A 16,761-nucleotide genomic window follows, 5' to 3' on the forward strand; every position below is an offset into this window, starting at 1 on the left:
GCTTTGCCAGCTTACGGCCATACTACCCTGAGAACGCCCGATCTCGTCTGATCTCGGAAGCTAAGCAGGGTCGGGCCTGGTTAGTACTTGGATGGGAGACCGCCTGGGAATACCAGGTGCTGTAAGCTTTTTGGTTTATTTCATGACAAAGAAAGAACAGACAGATCTTGTTGGTATCAACTGAGGTCGATGTACTGTCTTGTTAATTTTGTGGTTGGAGCTCACATCGGGTTGAGTTTGCAGCTCTCGTTTTCACCCAACTCTGTGCGTTTTAAATGGTGATTACCTCGTTAGCTGCCATTGACAGCACGAGATGACCAGACCACTTGAAACCTAATTTCACTCAGGGAACCTTACTGAACTGGTTCATCTTTTGTACCAGAACAGATCTCCTTCGCCTTTTGTATAGCTATATTTCACAAGTTTTGCCAGCTTACGGCCATACTACCCTGAGAACGCCCGATCTCGTCTGATCTCGGAAGCTAAGCAGGGTCGGGCCTGGTTAGTACTTGGATGGGAGACCGCCTGGGAATACCAGGTGCTGTAAGCTTTTTGGTTTATTTCATGACAAAGAAAGAACAGACAGATCTTGTTGGTATCAACTGAGGTCAATGTACTGTCTTGTTAGTTTTGTGGTTGGAGCTCACATTTGGTTGAGTTTGCAGCTCTCGTTTTCACCCAACTCTGTGCGTTTTAGATGGTGATTACCTCGTTAGCTGCCATTGACAGCACGAGATGACCAGACCACTTGAAACCTAACTTCCCTCAGGGAACCAGACTGAACTGAACTGAACTGGTTCGTCTTTTGTACCAGAACACATCTCCTTCGCCTTTTGTATAGCTAAATTTCACAAATTTTGCCTGCTTACGGCCATACTACCCTGAGAATGCCCGATCTCGTCTGATCTCGGAAGCTAAGCAGGGTCGGGCCTGGTTAGTACTTGGATGGGAGACCGCCTGGGAATACCAGGTGCTGTAAGCTTTTTGGTTTATTTCATTAAAAAGAAAGAACAGACAGATCTTGTTGGTATCAACTGAGGTCGATGTATTGTCTTGTTAGTTTTGTGGTTGGAGCTCTCATCGGGTTGAGTTTGCAGCTCTCGTTTTCACCCAACTCTGTGCGTTTTAGATGGTGATTACCTCGTTAGCTGCCATTGACAGCACGAGATGACCAGACCACTTGAAACCTAACTTCCCTCAGGGAACCTGACTGAACTGAACTGAACTGGTTCGTCTTTTGTACCAGAACAGATCTCCTTCGCCTTTTGTATAGCTATATTTCACAAATTTTGCCAGCTTACGGCCATACTACCCTGAGAACGCCCGATCAGATCTCCTTCGCCTTTTGTATAGCGATATTTCACAAGCTTTGCCAGCTTACGGCCATACTACCCTGAGAACGCCCGATCTCGTCTGATCTCGGAAGCTAAGCAGGGTCGGGCCTGGTTAGTACTTGGATGGGAGACCGCCTGGGAATACCAGGTGCTGTAAGCTTTTTGGTTTATTTCATGACAAAGAAAGAACAGACAGATCTTGTTGGTATCAACTGAGGTCGATGTACTGTCTTGTTAGTTTTGTGGTTGGAGCTCACATTGGGTTGAGTTTGCAGCTCTCGTTTTCACCCAACTCTGTGCGTTTTAAATGGTGATTACCTCGTTAGCTGCCATTGACAGCACGAGATGACCAGACCACTTGAAATCTAATTTCCCTCAGGGAACCTGACTGAACTGAACTGAACTGAACTGGTTCGTCTTTTGTACCAGAACACATCTCCTTCGCCTTTTGTATAGCTATATTTCACAAATTTTGCCAGCTTACGGCCATACTACCCTGAGAACGCCCGATCTCGTCTGATCTCGGAAGCTAAGCAGGGTCGGGCCTGGTTAGTACTTGGATGGGAGACCGCCTGGGAATACCAGGTGCTGTAAGCTTTTTGGTTTATTTCATGACAAAGAAAGAACAGACAGATCTTGTTGGTATCAACTGAGGTCAATGTACTGTCTTGTTAGTTTTGTGGTTGGAGCTCACATTTGGTTGAGTTTGCAGCTCTCGTTTTCACCCAACTCTGTGCGTTTTAGATGGTGATTACCTCGTTAGCTGCCATTGACAGCACGAGATGACCAGACCACTTGAAACCTAACTTCCCTCAGGGAACCTGACTGAACTGAACTGAACTGGTTCGTCTTTTGTACCAGAACAGATCTCCTTCGCCTTTTGTATAGCTATATTTCACAAATTTTGCCAGCTTACGGCCATACTACCCTGAGAACGCCCGATCAGATCTCCTTCGCCTTTTGTATAGCGATATTTCACAAGCTTTGCCAGCTTACGGCCATACTACCCTGAGAACGCCCGATCTCGTCTGATCTCGGAAGCTAAGCAGGGTCGGGCCTGGTTAGTACTTGGATGGGAGACCGCCTGGGAATACCAGGTGCTGTAAGCTTTTTGGTTTATTTCATGACAAAGAAAGAACAGACAGATCTTGTTGGTATCAACTGAGGTCAATGTACTGTCTTGTTAGTTTTGTGGTTGGAGCTCACATTTGGTTGAGTTTGCAGCTCTCGTTTTCACCCAACTCTGTGCGTTTTAGATGGTGATTACCTCGTTAGCTGCCATTGACAGCACGAGATGACCAGACCACTTGAAACCTAACTTCCCTCAGGGAACCTGACTGAACTGAACTGAACTGGTTCGTCTTTTGTACCAGAACAGATCTCCTTCGCCTTTTGTATAGCTATATTTCACAAATTTTGCCAGCTTACGGCCATACTACCCTGAGAACGCCTGATCTCGTCTGATCTCGGAAGCTAAGCAGGGTCGGGCCTGGTTAGTACTTGGATGGGAGACCGCCTGGGAATACCAGGTGCTGTAAGCTTTTTGGTTTATTTCATTAAAAAGAAAGAACAGACAGATCTTGTTGGTATCAACTGAGGTCGATGTATTGTCTTGTTAGTTTTGTGGTTGGAGCTCACATCGGGTTGAGTTTGCAGCTCTCGTTTTCACCCAACTCTGTGCGTTTTAGATGGTGATTACCTCGTTAGCTGCCATTGACAGCACGAGATGACCAGACCACTTGAAACCTAACTTCCCTCAGGGAACCTGACTGAACTGAACTGAACTGGTTCGTCTTTTGTACCAGAACAGATCTCCTTCGCCTTTTGTATAGCTATATTTCACAAATTTTGCCAGCTTACGGCCATACTACCCTGAGAACGCCCGATCTCGTCTGATCTCGGAAGCTAAGCAGGGTCGGGCCTGGTTAGTACTTGGATGGGAGACCGCCTGGGAATACCAGGTGCTGTAAGCTTTTTGGTTTATTTCATTAAAAAGAAAGAACAGACAGATCTTGTTGGTATCAACTGAGGTCGATGTATTGTCTTGTTAGTTTTGTGGTTGGAGCTCACATCGGGTTGAGTTTGCAGCTCTCGTTTTCACCCAACTCTGTGCGTTTTAGATGGTGATTACCTCGTTAGCTGCCATTGACAGCACGAGATGACCAGACCACTTGAAACCTAACTTCCCTCAGGGAACCTGACTGAACTGAACTGAACTGGTTCGTCTTTTGTACCAGAACAGATCTCCTTCGCCTTTTGTATAGCTATATTTCACAAATTTTGTCAGCTTACGGCCATACTACCCTGAGAACGCCCGATCAGATCTCCTTCGCCTTTTGTATAGCGATATTTCACAAGTTTTGCCAGCTTACGGCCATACTACCCTGAGAACGCCCGATCTCGTCTGATCTCGGAAGCTAAGCAGGGTCGGGCCTGGTTAGTACTTGGATGGGAGACCGCCTGGGAATACCAGGTGCTGTAAGCTTTTTGGTTTATTTCATGACAAAGAAAGAACAGACAGATCTTGTTGGTATCAACTGAGGTCAATGTCCTGTCTTGTTAGTTTTGTGGTTGGAGCTCACATTTGGTTGAGTTTGCAGCTCTCGTTTTCACCCAACTCTGTGCGTTTTAGATGGTGATTACCTCGTTAGCTGCCATTGACAGCACGAGATGACCAGACCACTTGAAACCTAATTTCACTCAGGGAACCTTACTGAACTGGTTCATCTTTTGTACCAGAACAGATCTCCTTCGCCTTTTGTATAGCTATATTTCACAAGTTTTGCCAGCTTACGGCCATACTACCCTGAGAACGCCCGATCTCGTCTGATCTCGGAAGCTAAGCAGGGTCGGGCCTGGTTAGTACTTGGATGGGAGACCGCCTGGGAATACCAGGTGCTGTAAGCTTTTTGGTTTATTTCATGACAAAGAAAGAACAGACAGATCTTGTTGGTATCAACCCTGGTCAATGTACTATCTTGTTAGTTTTGTGGTTGGAGCTCACATTGGGTTGAGTTTGCAGCTCTCGTTTTCACCCAACTCTGTGCGTTTTAAATGGTGATTACCTCGTTAGCTGCCATTGACAGCACGAGATGACCAGACCACTTGAAACCTAACTTCCCTCAGGGAACCTGACTGAACTGAACTGAACTGGTTCGTCTTTTGTACCAGAACAGATCTCCTTCGCCTTTTGTATAGCTATATTTCACAAATTTTGCCAGCTTACGGCCATACTACCCTGAGAACGCCCGATCTCGTCTGATCTCGGAAGCTAAGCAGGGTCGGGCCTGGTTAGTACTTGGATGGGAGAAAGCCTGGGAATACCAGGTGCTGTAAGCTTTTTGGTTTATTTCATGACAAAGAAAGAACAGACAGATCTTGTTGGTATCAACTGAGGTCAATGTATTGTCTTGTTAGTTTTGTGGTTGGAGCTCACATTGGGTTGAGTTTGCAGCTCTCGTTTTCACCCAACTCTGTGCGTTTTAAATGGTGATTACCTCGTTAGCTGCCATTGACAGCACGAGATGACCAGACCACTTGAAACCTAACTTCCCTCAGGGAACCTGACTGAACTGAACTGAACTGGTTCGTCTTTTGTACCAGAACAGATCTCCTTCGCCTTTTGTATAGCTATATTTCACAAATTTTGCCAGGTTACGGCCATACTACCCTGAGAACGCCCGATCAGATCTCCTTCGCCTTTTGTATAGCTATATTTCACAAGCTTTGCCAGCTTACGGCCATACTACCCTGAGAACGCCCGATCTCGTCTGATCTCGGAAGCTAAGCAGGGTCGGGCCTGGTTAGTACTTGGATGGGAGACCGCCTGGGAATACCAGGTGCTGTAAGCTTTTTGGTTTATTTCATGACAAAGAAAGAACAGACAGATCTTGTTGGTATCAACTGAGGTCAATGTACTGTCTTGTTAGTTTTGTGGTTGGAGCTCACATTTGGTTGAGTTTGCAGCTCTCGTTTTCACCCAACTCTGTGCGTTTTAGATGGTGATTACCTCGTTAGCTGCCATTGACAGCACGAGATGACCAGACCACTTGAAACCTAACTTCCCTCAGGGAACCTGACTGAACTGAACTGAACTGGTTCGTCTTTTGTACCAGAACAGATCTCCTTCGCCTTTTGTATAGCTATATTTCACAAATTTTGCCAGCTTACGGCCATACTACCCTGAGAACGCCTGATCTCGTCTGATCTCGGAAGCTAAGCAGGGTCGGGCCTGGTTAGTACTTGGATGGGAGACCGCCTGGGAATACCAGGTGCTGTAAGCTTTTTGGTTTATTTCATTAAAAAGAAAGAACAGACAGATCTTGTTGGTATCAACTGAGGTCGATGTATTGTCTTGTTAGTTTTGTGGTTGGAGCTCACATCGGGTTGAGTTTGCAGCTCTCGTTTTCACCCAACTCTGTGCGTTTTAGATGGTGATTACCTCGTTAGCTGCCATTGACAGCACGAGATGACCAGACCACTTGAAACCTAACTTCCCTCAGGGAACCTGACTGAACTGAACTGAACTGGTTCGTCTTTTGTACCAGAACAGATCTCCTTCGCCTTTTGTATAGCTATATTTCACAAATTTTGCCAGCTTACGGCCATACTACCCTGAGAACGCCCGATCAGATCTCCTTCGCCTTTTGTATAGCGATATTTCACAAGTTTTGCCAGCTTACGGCCATACTACCCTGAGAACGCCCGATCTCGTCTGATCTCGGAAGCTAAGCAGGGTCGGGCCTGGTTAGTACTTGGATGGGAGACCGCCTGGGAATACCAGGTGCTGTAAGCTTTTTGGTTTATTTCATGACAAAGAAAGAACAGACAGATCTTGTTGGTATCAACCCTGGTCAATGTACTATCTTGTTAGTTTTGTGGTTGGAGCTCACATTGGGTTGAGTTTGCAGCTCTCGTTTTCACCCAACTCTGTGCGTTTTAAATGGTGATTACCTCGTTAGCTGCCATTGACAGCACGAGATGACCAGACCACTTGAAACCTAACTTCCCTCAGGGAACCTGACTGAACTGAACTGAACTGGTTCGTCTTTTGTACCAGAACAGATCTCCTTCGCCTTTTGTATAGCTATATTTCACAAATTTTGCCAGCTTACGGCCATACTACCCTGAGAACGCCGGATCTCGTCTGATCTCGGAAGCTAAGCAGGGTCGGGCCTGGTTAGTACTTGGATGGGAGACCGCCTGGGAATACCAGGTGCTGTAAGCTTTTTGGTTTATTTCATGACAAAGAAAGAACAGACAGATCTTGTTGGTATCAACTGAGGTCAATGTACTGTCTTGTTAGTTTTGTGGTTGGAGCTCACATTTGGTTGAGTTTGCAGCTCTCGTTTTCACCCAACTCTGTGCGTTTTAGATGGTGATTACCTCGTTAGCTGCCATTGACAGCACGAGATGACCAGACCACTTGAAACCTAACTTCCCTCAGGGAACCTGACTGAACTGAACTGAACTGGTTCGTCTTTTGTACCAGAACAGATCTCCTTCGCCTTTTGTATAGCTATATTTCACAAATTTTGCCAGCTTACGGCCATACTACCCTGAGAACGCCCGATCAGATCTCCTTCGCCTTTTGTATAGCGATATTTCACAAGCTTTGCCAGCTTACGGCCATACTACCCTGAGAACGCCCGATCTCGTCTGATCTCGGAAGCTAAGCAGGGTCGGGCCTGGTTAGTACTTGGATGGGAGACCGCCTGGGAATACCAGGTGCTGTAAGCTTTTTGGTTTATTTCATTAAAAAGAAAGAACAGACAGATCTTGTTGGTATCAACTGAGATCGATGTACTGTCTTGTTAGTTTTGTGGTTGGAGCTCACATCGGGTTGAGTTTGCAGCTCTCGTTTTCACCCAACTCTGTGCGTTTTAAATGGTGATTACCTCGTTAGCTGCCATTGACAGCACGAGATGACCAGACCACTTGAAACCTAATTTCACTCAGGGAACCTTACTGAACTGGTTCATCTTTTGTACCAGAACAGATCTCCTTCGCCTTTTGTATAGCTATATTTCACAAGCTTTGCCAGCTTACGGCCATACTACCCTGAGAACGCCCGATCTCGTCTGATCTCGGAAGCTAAGCAGGGTCGGGCCTGGTTAGTACTTGGATGGGAGACCGCCTGGGAATACCAGGTGCTGTAAGCTTTTTGGTTTATTTCATGACAAAGAAAGAACAGACAGATCTTGTTGGTATCAACTGAGGTCAATGTACTGTCTTGTTAGTTTTGTGGTTGGAGCTCACATTTGGTTGAGTTTGCAGCTCTCGTTTTCACCCAACTCTGTGCGTTTTAGATGGTGATTACCTCGTTAGCTGCCATTGACAGCACGAGATGACCAGACCACTTGAAACCTAACTTCCCTCAGGGAACCTGACTGAACTGAACTGAACTGGTTCGTCTTTTGTACCAGAACAGATCTCCTTCGCCTTTTGTATAGCTATATTTCACAAATTTTGCCAGCTTACGGCCATACTACCCTGAGAACGCCTGATCTCGTCTGATCTCGGAAGCTAAGCAGGGTCGGGCCTGGTTAGTACTTGGATGGGAGACCGCCTGGGAATACCAGGTGCTGTAAGCTTTTTGGTTTATTTCATTAAAAAGAAAGAACAGACAGATCTTGTTGGTATCAACTGAGGTCGATGTATTGTCTTGTTAGTTTTGTGGTTGGAGCTCACATCGGGTTGAGTTTGCAGCTCTCGTTTTCACCCAACTCTGTGCGTTTTAGATGGTGATTACCTCGTTAGCTGCCATTGACAGCACGAGATGACCAGACCACTTGAAACCTAACTTCCCTCAGGGAACCTGACTGAACTGAACTGAACTGGTTCGTCTTTTGTACCAGAACAGATCTCCTTCGCCTTTTGTATAGCTATATTTCACAAATTTTGCCAGCTTACGGCCATACTACCCTGAGAACGCCCGATCAGATCTCCTTCGCCTTTTGTATAGCGATATTTCACAAGTTTTGCCAGCTTACGGCCATACTACCCTGAGAACGCCCGATCTCGTCTGATCTCGGAAGCTAAGCAGGGTCGGGCCTGGTTAGTACTTGGATGGGAGACCGCCTGGGAATACCAGGTGCTGTAAGCTTTTTGGTTTATTTCATGACAAAGAAAGAACAGACAGATCTTGTTGGTATCAACCCTGGTCAATGTACTATCTTGTTAGTTTTGTGGTTGGAGCTCACATTGGGTTGAGTTTGCAGCTCTCGTTTTCACCCAACTCTGTGCGTTTTAAATGGTGATTACCTCGTTAGCTGCCATTGACAGCACGAGATGACCAGACCACTTGAAACCTAACTTCCCTCAGGGAACCTGACTGAACTGAACTGAACTGGTTCGTCTTTTGTACCAGAACAGATCTCCTTCGCCTTTTGTATAGCTATATTTCACAAATTTTGCCAGCTTACGGCCATACTACCCTGAGAACGCCGGATCTCGTCTGATCTCGGAAGCTAAGCAGGGTCGGGCCTGGTTAGTACTTGGATGGGAGACCGCCTGGGAATACCAGGTGCTGTAAGCTTTTTGGTTTATTTCATGACAAAGAAAGAACAGACAGATCTTGTTGGTATCAACCCTGGTCAATGTACTATCTTGTTAGTTTTGTGGTTGGAGCTCACATTGGGTTGAGTTTGCAGCTCTCGTTTTCACCCAACTCTGTGCGTTTTAAATGGTGATTACCTCGTTAGCTGCCATTGACAGCACGAGATGACCAGACCACTTGAAACCTAACTTCCCTCAGGGAACCTGACTGAACTGAACTGAACTGGTTCGTCTTTTGTACCAGAACAGATCTCCTTCGCCTTTTGTATAGCTATATTTCACAAATTTTGCCAGCTTACGGCCATACTACCCTGAGAACGCCGGATCTCGTCTGATCTCGGAAGCTAAGCAGGGTCGGGCCTGGTTAGTACTTGGATGGGAGACCGCCTGGGAATACCAGGTGCTGTAAGCTTTTTGGTTTATTTCATGACAAAGAAAGAACAGACAGATCTTGTTGGTATCAACTGAGGTCAATGTACTGTCTTGTTAGTTTTGTGGTTGGAGCTCACATTTGGTTGAGTTTGCAGCTCTCGTTTTCACCCAACTCTGTGCGTTTTAGATGGTGATTACCTCGTTAGCTGCCATTGACAGCACGAGATGACCAGACCACTTGAAACCTAACTTCCCTCAGGGAACCTGACTGAACTGAACTGAACTGGTTCGTCTTTTGTACCAGAACAGATCTCCTTCGCCTTTTGTATGGCTATATTTCACAAATTTTGCCAGCTTACGGCCATACTACCCTGAGAACGCCCGATCTCGTCTGATCTCGGAAGCTAAGCAGGGTCGGGCCTGGTTAGTACTTGGATGGGAGACCGCCTGGGAATACCAGGTGCTGTAAGCTTTTTGGTTTATTTCATGACAAAGAAAGAACAGACAGATCTTGTTGGTATCAACTGAGGTCAATGTATTGTCTTGTTAGTTTTGTGGTTGGAGCTCACATTGGGTTGAGTTTGCAGCTCTCGTTTTCACCCAACTCTGTGCGTTTTAAATGGTGATTACCTCGTTAGCTGCCATTGACAGCACGAGATGACCAGACCACTTGAAACCTAACTTCCCTCAGGGAACCTGACTGAACTGAACTGAACTGGTTCGTCTTTTGTACCAGAACAGATCTCCTTCGCCTTTTGTATAGCTATATTTCACAAATTTTGCCAGCTTACGGCCATACTACCCTGAGAACGCCCGATCAGATCTCCTTCGCCTTTTGTATAGCGATATTTCACAAGCTTTGCCAGCTTACGGCCATACTACCCTGAGAACGCCCGATCTTGTCTGATCTCGGAAGCTAAGCAGGGTCGGGCCTGGTTAGTACTTGGATGGGAGACCGCCTGGGAATACCAGGTGCTGTAAGCTTTTTGGTTTATTTCATTAAAAAGAAAGAACAGACAGATCTTGTTGGTATCAACTGAGGTCGATGTACTGTCTTGTTAGTTTTGTGGTTGGAGCTCACATCGGGTTGAGTTTGCAGCTCTCGTTTTCACCCAACTCTGTGCGTTTTAAATGGTGATTACCTCGTTAGCTGCCATTGACAGCACGAGATGACCAGACCACTTGAAACCTAATTTCACTCAGGGAACCTTACTGAACTGGTTCATCTTTTGTACCAGAACAGATCTCCTTCGCCTTTTGTATAGCTATATTTCACAAGTTTTGCCAGCTTACGGCCATACTACCCTGAGAATCCCCGATCTCGTCTGATCTCGGAAGCTAAGCAGGGTCGGGCCTGGTTAGTACTTGGATGGGAGATCGCCTGGGAATACCAGGTGCTGTAAGCTTTTTGGTTTATTTCATGACAAAGAAAGAACAGACAGATCTTGTTGGTATCAACTGAGGTCGATGTACTGTCTTGTTAGTTTTGTGGTTGGAGCTCACATCGGGTTGAGTTTGCAGCTCTCGTCTTCACCCAACTCTGTGCGTTTTAAATGGTGATTACCTCGTTAGCTGCCATTGACAGCACGAGATGACCAGACCACTTGAAACCTAACTTCCCTCAGGGAACCTGACTGAACTGAACTGGTTCGTCTTTTGTACCAGAACAGATCTCCTTCGCCTTTTGTATAGCTATATTTCACAAATTTTGCCAGCTTACGGCCATACTACCCTGAGAACGCCCGATCAGATCTCCTTCGCCTTTTGTATAGCGATATTTCACAAGCTTTGCCAGCTTACGGCCATACTACCCTGAGAACGCCCGATCTCGTCTGATCTCGGAAGCTAAGCAGGGTCGGGCCTGGTTAGTACTTGGATGGGAGTCCGCCTGGGAATACCAGGTGCTGTAAGCTTTTTGGTTTATTTCATTAAAAAGAAAGAACAGACAGATCTTGTTGGTATCAACTGAGGTCGATGTACTGTCTTGTTAGTTTTGTGGTTGGAGCTCACATCGGGTTGAGTTTGCAGCTCTCGTTTTCACCCAACTCTGTGCGTTTTAAATGGTGATTACCTCGTTAGCTGCCATTGACAGCACGAGATGACCAGACCACTTGAAACCTAATTTCACTCAGGGAACCTTACTGAACTGGTTCATCTTTTGTACCAGAACAGATCTCCTTCGCCTTTTGTATAGCTATATTTCACAAGTTTTGCCAGCTTACGGCCATACTACCCTGAGAACGCCCGATCTCGTCTGATCTCGGAAGCTAAGCAGGGTCGGGCCTGGTTAGTACTTGGATGGGAGACCGCCTGGGAATACCAGGTGCTGTAAGCTTTTTGGTTTATTTCATGACAAAGAAAGAACAGACAGATCTTGTTGGTATCAACTGAGGTCAATGTACTGTCTTGTTAGTTTTGTGGTTGGAGCTCACATTTGGTTGAGTTTGCAGCTCTCGTTTTCACCCAACTCTGTGCGTTTTAGATGGTGATTACCTCGTTAGCTGCCATTGACAGCACGAGATGACCAGACCACTTGAAACCTAACTTCCCTCAGGGAACCTGACTGAACTGAACTGAACTGGTTCGTCTTTTGTACCAGAACACATCTCCTTCGCCTTTTGTATAGCTAAATTTCACAAATTTTGCCTGCTTACGGCCATACTACCCTGAGAATGCCCGATCTCGTCTGATCTCGGAAGCTAAGCAGGGTCGGGCCTGGTTAGTACTTGGATGGGAGACCGCCTGGGAATACCAGGTGCTGTAAGCTTTTTGGTTTATTTCATTAAAAAGAAAGAACAGACAGATCTTGTTGGTATCAACTGAGGTCGATGTATTGTCTTGTTAGTTTTGTGGTTGGAGCTCACATCGGGTTGAGTTTGCAGCTCTCGTTTTCACCCAACTCTGTGCGTTTTAGATGGTGATTACCTCGTTAGCTGCCATTGACAGCACGAGATGACCAGACCACTTGAAACCTAACTTCCCTCAGGGAACCTGACTGAACTGAACTGAACTGGTTCGTCTTTTGTACCAGAACAGATCTCCTTCGCCTTTTGTATAGCTATATTTCACAAATTTTGCCAGCTTACGGCCATACTACCCTGAGAACGCCCGATCAGATCTCCTTCGCCTTTTGTATAGCGATATTTCACAAGCTTTGCCAGCTTACGGCCATACTACCCTGAGAACGCCCGATCTCGTCTGATCTCGGAAGCTAAGCAGGGTCGGGCCTGGTTAGTACTTGGATGGGAGACCGCCTGGGAATACCAGGTGCTGTAAGCTTTTTGGTTTATTTCATGACAAAGAAAGAACAGACAGATCTTGTTGGTATCAACTGAGGTCGATGTACTGTCTTGTTAGTTTTGTGGTTGGAGCTCACATTGGGTTGAGTTTGCAGCTCTCGTTTTCACCCAACTCTGTGCGTTTTAAATGGTGATTACCTCGTTAGCTGCCATTGACAGCACGAGATGACCAGACCACTTGAAATCTAATTTCCCTCAGGGAACCTGACTGAACTGAACTGAACTGAACTGGTTCGTCTTTTGTACCAGAACACATCTCCTTCGCCTTTTGTATAGCTATATTTCACAAATTTTGCCAGCTTACGGCCATACTACCCTGAGAACGCCCGATCTCGTCTGATCTCGGAAGCTAAGCAGGGTCGGGCCTGGTTAGTACTTGGATGGGAGACCGCCTGGGAATACCAGGTGCTGTAAGCTTTTTGGTTTATTTCATGACAAAGAAAGAACAGACAGATCTTGTTGGTATCAACTGAGGTCAATGTACTGTCTTGTTAGTTTTGTGGTTGGAGCTCACATTTGGTTGAGTTTGCAGCTCTCGTTTTCACCCAACTCTGTGCGTTTTAGATGGTGATTACCTCGTTAGCTGCCATTGACAGCACGAGATGACCAGACCACTTGAAACCTAACTTCCCTCAGGGAACCTGACTGAACTGAACTGAACTGGTTCGTCTTTTGTACCAGAACAGATCTCCTTCGCCTTTTGTATAGCTATATTTCACAAATTTTGCCAGCTTACGGCCATACTACCCTGAGAACGCCCGATCAGATCTCCTTCGCCTTTTGTATAGCGATATTTCACAAGCTTTGCCAGCTTACGGCCATACTACCCTGAGAACGCCCGATCTCGTCTGATCTCGGAAGCTAAGCAGGGTCGGGCCTGGTTAGTACTTGGATGGGAGACCGCCTGGGAATACCAGGTGCTGTAAGCTTTTTGGTTTATTTCATGACAAAGAAAGAACAGACAGATCTTGTTGGTATCAACTGAGGTCAATGTACTGTCTTGTTAGTTTTGTGGTTGGAGCTCACATTTGGTTGAGTTTGCAGCTCTCGTTTTCACCCAACTCTGTGCGTTTTAGATGGTGATTACCTCGTTAGCTGCCATTGACAGCACGAGATGACCAGACCACTTGAAACCTAACTTCCCTCAGGGAACCTGACTGAACTGAACTGAACTGGTTCGTCTTTTGTACCAGAACAGATCTCCTTCGCCTTTTGTATAGCTATATTTCACAAATTTTGCCAGCTTACGGCCATACTACCCTGAGAACGCCTGATCTCGTCTGATCTCGGAAGCTAAGCAGGGTCGGGCCTGGTTAGTACTTGGATGGGAGACCGCCTGGGAATACCAGGTGCTGTAAGCTTTTTGGTTTATTTCATTAAAAAGAAAGAACAGACAGATCTTGTTGGTATCAACTGAGGTCGATGTATTGTCTTGTTAGTTTTGTGGTTGGAGCTCACATCGGGTTGAGTTTGCAGCTCTCGTTTTCACCCAACTCTGTGCGTTTTAGATGGTGATTACCTCGTTAGCTGCCATTGACAGCACGAGATGACCAGACCACTTGAAACCTAACTTCCCTCAGGGAACCTGACTGAACTGAACTGAACTGGTTCGTCTTTTGTACCAGAACAGATCTCCTTCGCCTTTTGTATAGCTATATTTCACAAATTTTGCCAGCTTACGGCCATACTACCCTGAGAACGCCCGATCAGATCTCCTTCGCCTTTTGTATAGCGATATTTCACAAGTTTTGCCAGCTTACGGCCATACTACCCTGAGAACGCCCGATCTCGTCTGATCTCGGAAGCTAAGCAGGGTCGGGCCTGGTTAGTACTTGGATGGGAGACCGCCTGGGAATACCAGGTGCTGTAAGCTTTTTGGTTTATTTCATGACAAAGAAAGAACAGACAGATCTTGTTGGTATCAACCCTGGTCAATGTACTATCTTGTTAGTTTTGTGGTTGGAGCTCACATTGGGTTGAGTTTGCAGCTCTCGTTTTCACCCAACTCTGTGCGTTTTAAATGGTGATTACCTCGTTAGCTGCCATTGACAGCACGAGATGACCAGACCACTTGAAACCTAACTTCCCTCAGGGAACCTGACTGAACTGAACTGAACTGGTTCGTCTTTTGTACCAGAACAGATCTCCTTCGCCTTTTGTATAGCTATATTTCACAAATTTTGCCAGCTTACGGCCATACTACCCTGAGAACGCCGGATCTCGTCTGATCTCGGAAGCTAAGCAGGGTCGGGCCTGGTTAGTACTTGGATGGGAGACCGCCTGGGAATACCAGGTGCTGTAAGCTTTTTGGTTTATTTCATGACAAAGAAAGAACAGACAGATCTTGTTGGTATCAACCCTGGTCAATGTACTATCTTGTTAGTTTTGTGGTTGGAGCTCACATTGGGTTGAGTTTGCAGCTCTCGTTTTCACCCAACTCTGTGCGTTTTAAATGGTGATTACCTCGTTAGCTGCCATTGACAGCACGAGATGACCAGACCACTTGAAACCTAACTTCCCTCAGGGAACCTGACTGAACTGAACTGAACTGGTTCGTCTTTTGTACCAGAACAGATCTCCTTCGCCTTTTGTATAGCTATATTTCACAAATTTTGCCAGCTTACGGCCATACTACCCTGAGAACGCCGGATCTCGTCTGATCTCGGAAGCTAAGCAGGGTCGGGCCTGGTTAGTACTTGGATGGGAGACCGCCTGGGAATACCAGGTGCTGTAAGCTTTTTGGTTTATTTCATGACAAAGAAAGAACAGACAGATCTTGTTGGTATCAACTGAGGTCAATGTACTGTCTTGTTAGTTTTGTGGTTGGAGCTCACATTTGGTTGAGTTTGCAGCTCTCGTTTTCACCCAACTCTGTGCGTTTTAGATGGTGATTACCTCGTTAGCTGCCATTGACAGCACGAGATGACCAGACCACTTGAAACCTAACTTCCCTCAGGGAACCTGACTGAACTGAACTGAACTGGTTCGTCTTTTGTACCAGAACAGATCTCCTTCGCCTTTTGTATGGCTATATTTCACAAATTTTGCCAGCTTACGGCCATACTACCCTGAGAACGCCCGATCTCGTCTGATCTCGGAAGCTAAGCAGGGTCGGGCCTGGTTAGTACTTGGATGGGAGACCGCCTGGGAATACCAGGTGCTGTAAGCTTTTTGGTTTATTTCATGACAAAGAAAGAACAGACAGATCTTGTTGGTATCAACTGAGGTCAATGTATTGTCTTGTTAGTTTTGTGGTTGGAGCTCACATTGGGTTGAGTTTGCAGCTCTCGTTTTCACCCAACTCTGTGCGTTTTAAATGGTGATTACCTCGTTAGCTGCCATTGACAGCACGAGATGACCAGACCACTTGAAACCTAACTTCCCTCAGGGAACCTGACTGAACTGAACTGAACTGGTTCGTCTTTTGTACCAGAACAGATCTCCTTCGCCTTTTGTATAGCTATATTTCACAAATTTTGCCAGCTTACGGCCATACTACCCTGAGAACGCCCGATCAGATCTCCTTCGCCTTTTGTATAGCGATATTTCACAAGCTTTGCCAGCTTACGGCCATACTACCCTGAGAACGCCCGATCTTGTCTGATCTCGGAAGCTAAGCAGGGTCGGGCCTGGTTAGTACTTGGATGGGAGACCGCCTGGGAATACCAGGTGCTGTAAGCTTTTTGGTTTATTTCATTAAAAAGAAAGAACAGACAGATCTTGTTGGTATCAACTGAGGTCGATGTACTGTCTTGTTAGTTTTGTGGTTGGAGCTCACATCGGGTTGAGTTTGCAGCTCTCGTTTTCACCCAACTCTGTGCGTTTTAAATGGTGATTACCTCGTTAGCTGCCATTGACAGCACGAGATGACCAGACCACTTGAAACCTAATTTCACTCAGGGAACCTTACTGAACTGGTTCATCTTTTGTACCAGAACAGATCTCCTTCGCCTTTTGTATAGCTATATTTCACAAGTTTTGCCAGCTTACGGCCATACTACCCTGAGAATCCCCGATCTCGTCTGATCTCGGAAGCTAAGCAGGGTCGGGCCTGGTTAGTACTTGGATGGGAGATCGCCTGGGAATACCAGGTGCTGTAAGCTTTTTGGTTTATTTCATGACAAAGAAAGAACAGACAGATCTTGTTGGTATCAACTGAGGTCGATGTACTGTCTTGTTAGTTTTGTGGTTGGAGCTCA

General features: G+C 46.1%; 37 non-coding genes across 37 annotated transcripts; all 37 read left to right on the forward strand.

Annotated features, from left to right (window-relative positions):
• The first annotated feature begins 9 nt into the window (after positions 1–9).
• Positions 10–128, forward strand: LOC130926058 (5S ribosomal RNA). The gene has a single exon (XR_009066083.1). It is a non-coding gene; the product is annotated as a 5S ribosomal RNA (ribosomal RNA).
• Positions 129–431: 303 nt separating this feature from the next.
• On the forward strand, positions 432–550 carry LOC130926059 (5S ribosomal RNA). Its single transcript, XR_009066084.1, has one exon. It is a non-coding gene; the product is annotated as a 5S ribosomal RNA (ribosomal RNA).
• A 313-nt stretch (positions 551–863) lies between these two features.
• LOC130924702 (5S ribosomal RNA) lies at positions 864–982 on the forward strand. Its single transcript, XR_009065001.1, has one exon. It is a non-coding gene; the product is annotated as a 5S ribosomal RNA (ribosomal RNA).
• Positions 983–1,375: 393 nt separating this feature from the next.
• On the forward strand, positions 1,376–1,494 carry LOC130926060 (5S ribosomal RNA). Its single transcript, XR_009066085.1, has one exon. It is a non-coding gene; the product is annotated as a 5S ribosomal RNA (ribosomal RNA).
• Positions 1,495–1,812: 318 nt separating this feature from the next.
• On the forward strand, positions 1,813–1,931 carry LOC130926061 (5S ribosomal RNA). Its single transcript, XR_009066086.1, has one exon. It is a non-coding gene; the product is annotated as a 5S ribosomal RNA (ribosomal RNA).
• A 393-nt stretch (positions 1,932–2,324) lies between these two features.
• Positions 2,325–2,443, forward strand: LOC130926062 (5S ribosomal RNA). The gene has a single exon (XR_009066087.1). It is a non-coding gene; the product is annotated as a 5S ribosomal RNA (ribosomal RNA).
• A 313-nt stretch (positions 2,444–2,756) lies between these two features.
• LOC130924783 (5S ribosomal RNA) lies at positions 2,757–2,875 on the forward strand. Its single transcript, XR_009065082.1, has one exon. It is a non-coding gene; the product is annotated as a 5S ribosomal RNA (ribosomal RNA).
• Positions 2,876–3,188: 313 nt separating this feature from the next.
• On the forward strand, positions 3,189–3,307 carry LOC130926063 (5S ribosomal RNA). Its single transcript, XR_009066088.1, has one exon. It is a non-coding gene; the product is annotated as a 5S ribosomal RNA (ribosomal RNA).
• A 393-nt stretch (positions 3,308–3,700) lies between these two features.
• On the forward strand, positions 3,701–3,819 carry LOC130926064 (5S ribosomal RNA). The gene has a single exon (XR_009066089.1). It is a non-coding gene; the product is annotated as a 5S ribosomal RNA (ribosomal RNA).
• Positions 3,820–4,122: 303 nt separating this feature from the next.
• LOC130926065 (5S ribosomal RNA) lies at positions 4,123–4,241 on the forward strand. Its single transcript, XR_009066090.1, has one exon. It is a non-coding gene; the product is annotated as a 5S ribosomal RNA (ribosomal RNA).
• A 313-nt stretch (positions 4,242–4,554) lies between these two features.
• LOC130925517 (5S ribosomal RNA) lies at positions 4,555–4,673 on the forward strand. Its single transcript, XR_009065792.1, has one exon. It is a non-coding gene; the product is annotated as a 5S ribosomal RNA (ribosomal RNA).
• Positions 4,674–5,066: 393 nt separating this feature from the next.
• On the forward strand, positions 5,067–5,185 carry LOC130926066 (5S ribosomal RNA). Its single transcript, XR_009066091.1, has one exon. It is a non-coding gene; the product is annotated as a 5S ribosomal RNA (ribosomal RNA).
• Positions 5,186–5,498: 313 nt separating this feature from the next.
• Positions 5,499–5,617, forward strand: LOC130924784 (5S ribosomal RNA). The gene has a single exon (XR_009065083.1). It is a non-coding gene; the product is annotated as a 5S ribosomal RNA (ribosomal RNA).
• Positions 5,618–6,010: 393 nt separating this feature from the next.
• Positions 6,011–6,129, forward strand: LOC130926069 (5S ribosomal RNA). Its single transcript, XR_009066093.1, has one exon. It is a non-coding gene; the product is annotated as a 5S ribosomal RNA (ribosomal RNA).
• Positions 6,130–6,442: 313 nt separating this feature from the next.
• LOC130925112 (5S ribosomal RNA) lies at positions 6,443–6,561 on the forward strand. Its single transcript, XR_009065400.1, has one exon. It is a non-coding gene; the product is annotated as a 5S ribosomal RNA (ribosomal RNA).
• A 393-nt stretch (positions 6,562–6,954) lies between these two features.
• LOC130926070 (5S ribosomal RNA) lies at positions 6,955–7,073 on the forward strand. Its single transcript, XR_009066094.1, has one exon. It is a non-coding gene; the product is annotated as a 5S ribosomal RNA (ribosomal RNA).
• Positions 7,074–7,376: 303 nt separating this feature from the next.
• On the forward strand, positions 7,377–7,495 carry LOC130926071 (5S ribosomal RNA). The gene has a single exon (XR_009066095.1). It is a non-coding gene; the product is annotated as a 5S ribosomal RNA (ribosomal RNA).
• Positions 7,496–7,808: 313 nt separating this feature from the next.
• LOC130924785 (5S ribosomal RNA) lies at positions 7,809–7,927 on the forward strand. Its single transcript, XR_009065084.1, has one exon. It is a non-coding gene; the product is annotated as a 5S ribosomal RNA (ribosomal RNA).
• Positions 7,928–8,320: 393 nt separating this feature from the next.
• LOC130926072 (5S ribosomal RNA) lies at positions 8,321–8,439 on the forward strand. Its single transcript, XR_009066096.1, has one exon. It is a non-coding gene; the product is annotated as a 5S ribosomal RNA (ribosomal RNA).
• A 313-nt stretch (positions 8,440–8,752) lies between these two features.
• On the forward strand, positions 8,753–8,871 carry LOC130925113 (5S ribosomal RNA). Its single transcript, XR_009065401.1, has one exon. It is a non-coding gene; the product is annotated as a 5S ribosomal RNA (ribosomal RNA).
• A 313-nt stretch (positions 8,872–9,184) lies between these two features.
• Positions 9,185–9,303, forward strand: LOC130925114 (5S ribosomal RNA). Its single transcript, XR_009065402.1, has one exon. It is a non-coding gene; the product is annotated as a 5S ribosomal RNA (ribosomal RNA).
• Positions 9,304–9,616: 313 nt separating this feature from the next.
• Positions 9,617–9,735, forward strand: LOC130926074 (5S ribosomal RNA). Its single transcript, XR_009066097.1, has one exon. It is a non-coding gene; the product is annotated as a 5S ribosomal RNA (ribosomal RNA).
• A 393-nt stretch (positions 9,736–10,128) lies between these two features.
• On the forward strand, positions 10,129–10,247 carry LOC130924947 (5S ribosomal RNA). Its single transcript, XR_009065242.1, has one exon. It is a non-coding gene; the product is annotated as a 5S ribosomal RNA (ribosomal RNA).
• Positions 10,248–10,550: 303 nt separating this feature from the next.
• On the forward strand, positions 10,551–10,669 carry LOC130925249 (5S ribosomal RNA). The gene has a single exon (XR_009065535.1). It is a non-coding gene; the product is annotated as a 5S ribosomal RNA (ribosomal RNA).
• Positions 10,670–11,057: 388 nt separating this feature from the next.
• On the forward strand, positions 11,058–11,176 carry LOC130924738 (5S ribosomal RNA). The gene has a single exon (XR_009065037.1). It is a non-coding gene; the product is annotated as a 5S ribosomal RNA (ribosomal RNA).
• A 303-nt stretch (positions 11,177–11,479) lies between these two features.
• Positions 11,480–11,598, forward strand: LOC130926075 (5S ribosomal RNA). Its single transcript, XR_009066098.1, has one exon. It is a non-coding gene; the product is annotated as a 5S ribosomal RNA (ribosomal RNA).
• Positions 11,599–11,911: 313 nt separating this feature from the next.
• On the forward strand, positions 11,912–12,030 carry LOC130924703 (5S ribosomal RNA). The gene has a single exon (XR_009065002.1). It is a non-coding gene; the product is annotated as a 5S ribosomal RNA (ribosomal RNA).
• A 393-nt stretch (positions 12,031–12,423) lies between these two features.
• Positions 12,424–12,542, forward strand: LOC130926076 (5S ribosomal RNA). Its single transcript, XR_009066099.1, has one exon. It is a non-coding gene; the product is annotated as a 5S ribosomal RNA (ribosomal RNA).
• Positions 12,543–12,860: 318 nt separating this feature from the next.
• On the forward strand, positions 12,861–12,979 carry LOC130926077 (5S ribosomal RNA). Its single transcript, XR_009066100.1, has one exon. It is a non-coding gene; the product is annotated as a 5S ribosomal RNA (ribosomal RNA).
• Positions 12,980–13,372: 393 nt separating this feature from the next.
• On the forward strand, positions 13,373–13,491 carry LOC130926078 (5S ribosomal RNA). Its single transcript, XR_009066101.1, has one exon. It is a non-coding gene; the product is annotated as a 5S ribosomal RNA (ribosomal RNA).
• Positions 13,492–13,804: 313 nt separating this feature from the next.
• On the forward strand, positions 13,805–13,923 carry LOC130924786 (5S ribosomal RNA). Its single transcript, XR_009065085.1, has one exon. It is a non-coding gene; the product is annotated as a 5S ribosomal RNA (ribosomal RNA).
• A 393-nt stretch (positions 13,924–14,316) lies between these two features.
• On the forward strand, positions 14,317–14,435 carry LOC130926079 (5S ribosomal RNA). Its single transcript, XR_009066102.1, has one exon. It is a non-coding gene; the product is annotated as a 5S ribosomal RNA (ribosomal RNA).
• A 313-nt stretch (positions 14,436–14,748) lies between these two features.
• LOC130925115 (5S ribosomal RNA) lies at positions 14,749–14,867 on the forward strand. Its single transcript, XR_009065403.1, has one exon. It is a non-coding gene; the product is annotated as a 5S ribosomal RNA (ribosomal RNA).
• Positions 14,868–15,180: 313 nt separating this feature from the next.
• On the forward strand, positions 15,181–15,299 carry LOC130925116 (5S ribosomal RNA). Its single transcript, XR_009065404.1, has one exon. It is a non-coding gene; the product is annotated as a 5S ribosomal RNA (ribosomal RNA).
• Positions 15,300–15,612: 313 nt separating this feature from the next.
• On the forward strand, positions 15,613–15,731 carry LOC130926081 (5S ribosomal RNA). The gene has a single exon (XR_009066104.1). It is a non-coding gene; the product is annotated as a 5S ribosomal RNA (ribosomal RNA).
• A 393-nt stretch (positions 15,732–16,124) lies between these two features.
• On the forward strand, positions 16,125–16,243 carry LOC130924948 (5S ribosomal RNA). Its single transcript, XR_009065243.1, has one exon. It is a non-coding gene; the product is annotated as a 5S ribosomal RNA (ribosomal RNA).
• Positions 16,244–16,546: 303 nt separating this feature from the next.
• On the forward strand, positions 16,547–16,665 carry LOC130925250 (5S ribosomal RNA). The gene has a single exon (XR_009065536.1). It is a non-coding gene; the product is annotated as a 5S ribosomal RNA (ribosomal RNA).
• The last annotated feature ends 96 nt before the right edge of the window (positions 16,666–16,761 follow it).

This window comes from Corythoichthys intestinalis, chromosome 11 (genome assembly GCF_030265065.1).
Source record: "Corythoichthys intestinalis isolate RoL2023-P3 chromosome 11, ASM3026506v1, whole genome shotgun sequence".
Lineage (NCBI taxonomy): Eukaryota > Metazoa > Chordata > Actinopteri > Syngnathiformes > Syngnathidae > Corythoichthys > Corythoichthys intestinalis.